Genomic DNA, 6,739 nt, shown 5'->3' on the forward strand with positions numbered 1-6,739 from the left:
CAGCAACATTTGATATTTTTAGCAGATCAATCACATTTCATTACTCATGGCAACATTTGATATTTTTACTACATCAACATTTCTTATGGGAGATTACCAGTACATGATGGAGCTAAAAAGCTTTTATGGCAAAACCAAAATGAAGCAATTACATCACCAAATACAATCAATGATTATAATTTCATACTCAAGCAAAAAAAAAAAAAAAAAATAAAGACAAATATCAAAACCAAACAACAAACAACCAACAACCAACTAGAGAGTGAGACCCTCACCTGACATGAGGATGTGCTGGGATTGTATGAGAGTGAGAAGGGGAGTGAGAGAGGGAAGACTTGATTAAGTGTTGGGATTGTATGAGAGAGAGGGAGTGAACATGTGAAAGTGAACGTTTCAGTCAAGCAGTAGAACATGTGAAAGTGACCCGAGAGACCTAGTCAAAGCTCTTTCTTTAGGGACCCAGACCACGTGTCCTACATTTTGACCACAATTTAAAAATTGAGTTTCTGAGACTCGGTTTCACTTTTAGCAAACCGAGTCTCTAAAGCTCGATTTTCATGTCGCGTCTACGTGGAATATTAGACTGCAGAAATCGACCTTCTGAGGCTCAATATGGAAATCAAGTCTATAAGACTCGATTTCCACGTGGAAAAGGTTCCACGTCAGGGTACCTCAAAACATGAAAACCGAGCCTCTTATAAGCCCAAAATCGAACCTTTTTAGGCTCGAGATGCTACTAAGTTATATACTTTGAAAAAGTGGCCTACTAACTATATTTTTGGGAAAATGAAATTAGTATCCCAATTTCGCCCTGCTTCTTTGAAACTGTGGATTTGTGCGATTTGTAAACGTGATTTAGCTGAAACAGCTTCTCCGAACGATTGTGCATATTGCGTTTTGTATTAAACCGTGTGTTTTTGTCCAGGAAAACGCCTATCCAAACAGGCTTTAAATATCAAATAAACTCAAAATAGCATAATTAAAATTCACTCGAAATTACAACATTTTGAATCCACTAAATCCACATCCAAAATCATGCGACGCTATTTAAAGAATACACATCATTAATTACAAATAATTCAATTACCTAAATAATAATTTTAAAAAAAAAAGTTTGAAGAACGACCAAGTCGAGTAAGCCCAATGCCAATCCCCTTCACATCGATAATCCATGGCTTCCGCAATTCTAAAGTGAAAATGTTTGTTTATTTAATTTTCAAATTTTTAGAGATTTTTTTTTTTATTTCTTCAATTTTTTTTTTTTAAAGTTATTTGATTGATACAGAGTAGCAAAAATGACATGACATGATTTAATTGGATCAACAAAATACACATGACAAGCTTAAGCATCACGATGGTCACATTAGCCCAGTCATGAATGGAAGGGCTCCCAATTAAAAAGATAAGTAACATTAAGGAATCATGTCAAAATTTTAGGAGACTAAATCAAAATCACCAAAATTTTAAGTGTAAATTACAATTTAGTAAAAAAAAAAAAAACACGGCAACATTTTTCTTAGATAATAATAAGTTTTAATGGCCTAATATTCAACAAATTATAGTTTTTTTTTTTTTTTTTTGGTTTACAATTAACTCAATTAGTAACTATGTATTTTAATAGACTAGTTAGCTCAAATGTCCTATACAATTCACTTTGCATATATGAATATATATTTTTTGATGAATTTGGATTTGACATATGTGTATATATATATATATATATATAGTTTTTTTAATAGTTTTTTTTTTTTTATTTGAGTAAAAAAGTTAATTTTTTTTTATAGGTCGACGTCTGTATAGTTGTATATTTTGATAGACAGCTTAATAATGTAATGGACCAGTCTCACTCTCCCTCATTAAAGATTTGGAAATCGACTAGTTTCTCTGATGAATCTGCTTACATTTATTTTTTACAGAATAAAAAAAGGGAGCATTGAATATATTGAGAAAGGAGAAATTTCTAACTTAGAAATGGCAGACACATGACATGAGGCTGGCATTTGTCAACCAAGACAGACACTATTAAGGACTTGTTAACTCGAGCTTTCTAAGTAATTAATTATCTATTAAAATTTGGAAGTGACTGTGCCCAAATGAACCGTGGCTCAGTGATACCCACTGAAATTATTGGTTGAGATATGACCAGAAAAAAACGAGTGGGGGCCCTGGGGGGTCGGGATTAGGAATTTTTAGGGCCATTGAAAAAATAAATAGACAACCTTAATGATTGTCCCTCGAAGAGAAGGGAGAAGTCTTCGAGCAAAAAAAGAGAGGAATTGGGAGGGGGGAAAGAAGAAGAGGAAATATCATGCAAACGATCAAATTAAATGAGAAACTTGTTAATTTGTTATCAAGAAAAATATATATAAAATTCTTATAATAATAAATATATATATATATATATATATAATTATTGTAGGGATGAAAGGCACAAATAAGAATATTAGGCCCTGGGTCACACTTGAGGACGTCAAAGAGCCCGAAGACAGATAAGTTTTAGTGAAGGTAAGTAAGTTATTGGGCCGAGGAAGAAGTTTGATTATAATAAACAGGTGATGTTGTCCGAGGAGCCACCCTTCCTCGGTCAACAGAGTGGCAACCTGAAATCTGACTACCCATCAAGTACTGAGCAATGGGCAACTGTGCTTGGGAGGATAAGCTTCAGAGATAAGTGAATCAATAAAGAATTGAGAAATATTTCAGAAGAAAGCTGCTACCACCATATTGAATGATCTGCACCTAACCAATTGACCACATTAATGTGGAAGTGATACTTGAACAGTGACTTTTAGTCTTACCGCTACCGACAAAGATTTCAAGAAGGTACTGATGGGACAAGTATTAAGAAGATTAGTAATCTGATGGACGGCTAAGATGAAAGAAGGAAAAGGGGTACAAAAGGAGGAGAATTCTATTACAGGAGGGGGCATCAGAAAACCAGAAAAGAAATTACTGTGTAACCAAGAACTTGGATATTTGTATAAGTCTGAGAGAAATATAGAAGAACATACCGTCCTCGGACCTGACCAAGGAATATTTTTCTTTTCAAACTATTTGTCTTATTTATTCTTACACTGACTAGTTTACTGTGATCTATACTTTAACTCACTGAACGTTCATTAACAAGCTCACTCTCTAACAAATTTATTGTTTTGGGCTTATTGGACCACTGTCCAAATCACTTGGGCTGTGGATCAAAACGCGTCCTTACAATTATAATTAACAATTTTAGGGAATTTCTTTTTAGGAAGAGAAGACAGATTTATTTGTTTCATCTTTCTTTTTCTTTTTCTTTTTTCCTTTTTTTTAATGCTTGTTTTAGTTTTTAAGTTGATGGAGATTTGATGACTTGAACTCTCTTTCTCACAAATTCTTTATTATTTTGAAGCCATACCCAAATCGATTATTATATTTTTTAAAAAATAAGGGAGTGGTGTTCCAACATGTGACTGGCCCTAATTAATATGTTGAGGATCTATAGCTAATCCCAAAATTTTGGATTTAAGGATTGTTGTTATTGTTGGAAGGAAGTAATGCTCTAATATTTTATCATACTATTCCACTTTTATCCACGAGACACTTCAAAAATCTCATGAATTGATACTATGGTAAATTGAACTTGGGATCTACAGGTATACTTCACACATTATATTAATGAGTTCAACACCCAAATACCCCTATGAAGGGTCCCAAATCAAACTCTCAAGTTCTCGTTTTAGTTGTTTAATTAGAAAATATTAAGATATATAATCTTAACTTAAAAAGGGATAAATTGTATTTTACCCATTGTTTATGAATTAAATCTCACACTTACATATGTTTTTAATTAAATTATATACTCCTAAAAATGTTTAAATGTAAATTTTAAGTGCATTATATCAATGGTAGTTCTATGAATTTTTTTCTAGAATAGTTATTAAGAAATATAAATTATACCAAATTTATTAAGAGAACTTAAATATATTGACATCATGAAAAAAAAAAAAAAACGAAAATACAAGCTTACTTTTGATCGAGACTGAAGTTTCCTTCTCAGTAACTGGTGGAACACTCCTCCAGCCATTTCAGTCAATGCTTCTGTCAATTAATTCACCCAATAAAATAACAAAGAGTTACAAGCGCAAAGAAATGAAAAATAAACATAAGCTTTAGATATTAAGAAGCTGCTATCATTGTCAAATTCCATGAAAGAATGAAATTTCTATATATATATTTTTTTCATAATTAAAAATGACAGGTTATTGATATTTCTACAAGCAGTATTTTATTAAAGACTTAAGGTTATTAGCCAGAAAATAATAATTTATTAATTAAACAAAGGATAAGATCAATTCAAACGTAGTTTATTTATTTATTAAAGTGGCCAAATTCGGGGCCCTTTCCTTGATTGGGTTTAACTGGGAGAGAAGGGGGGTGGGGGGAGGGGCAGTAGCAGAAAACAAACATGCAAACCCAATAAAAGTGCAAATCATTCACCACATTTCCTCATAAGGAGAAGCAAACAAAGACAAATAATCTTACTCAAAGTGTTAACAGAAAATGGTGGTAAAAATACAATGTAACTGAGATATCAAGTATAAGTACGATAGGTCATTGACTCCCTTGGACTAGGTGTAGCAATTAATCATAAATTTGAACATATTAAAAACCCCAAAACAGGTAAACACACAAACAGCTTGTAGTTTGTGTTTATCACGCAACAATGACAACAAACACCAAGAACAACGACAACAGCTACAACCAAAACATGTTATAAAGTTTATTATAACTTGAGACCATGAAAACTCCAACAAGAGAAGGGGAAGAAGATGTGTATCATTTATCAGCAACAAAGAAAAACTTTGTAACACTCATAGTTCTTCAGCTCACCAAAAGGGTACATTAAATTGAATGCACTGACTCCATGCATTGATCAAAGAAATCATTTTTATTTCATTTTTCTCAGGCTAGAGTTGTCATTCTCTCCAAATTTTCATACTTTCACCTATTTATAGACCTCCCAAGTATCGGGAAGTTCCAAGAACCAGATTTCGATCAGTAGTTAATGAAACTTATCATATCACAGGTATTTCCAGACCACGATTGATAACGAAATTATTCTTGCAAGATGAAATGCGAATTAAAATTGTAGAACAATTTTCCAAATCAAATCACACCACTCTCCTTCAAGTCGAATCCGAAATACAATCATTAGAATTACCAAAAAATCCCTCTTGGCATATAGAGCACATATAGAACACCTAAATACCCAAATAGCATATACTTCAATCTCTTTTTGACACATACAATTATGACACCTTTCAAAAATCTACCATGCCTAATTGAATCCAGCACCACCAACAAAAATAAATTGTAGTAATCATTTCTCAAAAAAAAAAAAAAAAAAATCATGCGTAGTGAGACTGATGCAAAAATGTAAAAACCACACAAAATGAAAAACCTAAATATCTAACAGTCTAAAACCCTATGTCCCCCAAACATTCAAAACCGTTAAAACAAATCAAACGCGCTAACAACCCTCACAACTCATTTTCTCAACAAACAAACAAAAAAAAAGTCCAAATCCAGAGTCATTTTTCACAAAGTCAATACGAAGCTGTGAAAAGTGATATATGATAGATTTGAAAAACGTGAAAAATTGAAAGAAGCGAACAGATCGAGAAATGGAGCTTAAGAGTGGAAGACGGAAAGAGAGGAGTTGAAGTGGAAGTGGAAAGGGACTCACTTGTGAGATCGGCGAGGACTAGAGGTCAAAGACGCAGGAGCTGCCTATCTGCTTTTGGAGATCCAACCAGGAAAGGGATGACCGGATTGATGGGATATAAACACCGACTCAGTTGCTGCGTTTGAGGAAATGAAATGAGGGACAGCCAGCCAATCCCATCGCTACTATTCCTTCTACTATCTTCACCCACGAGTGTGCGCTTTTTGGGCCTTGGCCCTAGCTTTTGGGGTCAGGCCCATCTTTCATAATCATGTTATTCTTTACTCCTAATTTTAAAATATCTATATATGTAATTTTTTTTCCCCTAATCATTCAAATTTATAACTCATTTGACTCATTCCGTACAAATCATTACTAATTTAATTTTTTTCTAAATTACTCAAAGAAGAGAGTTAGGGCAGAGCTACCTACTTCCCTAGTATCTCAAGTGATTAGATGGGGACAAAGTTCGAACCTGCAATCTTTAGGTCATGAGCCTAATGAATCGACCAATTCTTCTATCCCGCTTTTTTCCCCTCTCTTTCTTTCACTATTCTCACCTAAGTCCCAGATTTGGTCGCTTGGCTGGGATAGAACCAATGCTTAGTAAGCGACGACGACATCCCCTTCTTCAAAACATTCACAAGAGTTGTCTTATATTAATTAGATTACACACATCTAGTTCGCACCCCCCCCCCCCAATTTTTTTCACTTTAACTTAGTTTTTCCGTAAATCTTTTAAGAAAGATATTGCAATCGTGAGTTCTCTTCGATGATGCCAATGGCTCTATTGTTCTCAGCTTTGCAATCACACGAGCTCTGTTATCATCAGCAGCTCAACTCTTAGTCGCAACAGGTATCACTCATTGCTCTTAGCCTCTTTCTCTCCATGTTTCTCTTCTCTATCATCACTTCATACTCTCTCTCACTTTATTAATCTCATCTCATTTCATTCTTGTTTCTCATTTTATCTCTCATTAGTCTCTTTTTGTTTTTTTTCATTTTGTTAGTAGAAAAAATTGTAAAATTTTTCAT

At 33.6% G+C, this 6,739-nt stretch overlaps 1 non-coding gene across 1 annotated transcript; it reads right to left on the reverse strand.

Moving 5' to 3' along the window:
- Window positions 1–4,019: 4,019 nt before the first annotated feature.
- LOC111999908 (uncharacterized) lies at window positions 4,020–5,979 on the reverse strand. Its single transcript, XR_010628227.1, has 2 exons — window positions 5,726–5,979; window positions 4,020–4,077 (listed from the first exon to the last, which is right to left on the reverse strand). It is a non-coding gene; the product is annotated as an uncharacterized LOC111999908 (transcript).
- Between the last annotated feature and the right edge of the window lie 760 nt (window positions 5,980–6,739).

This window comes from Quercus suber, unplaced genomic scaffold (assembly GCF_002906115.3).
Source record: "Quercus suber isolate HL8 unplaced genomic scaffold, Cork oak 2.0 scaffold_45, whole genome shotgun sequence".
Lineage (NCBI taxonomy): Eukaryota > Viridiplantae > Streptophyta > Magnoliopsida > Fagales > Fagaceae > Quercus > Quercus suber.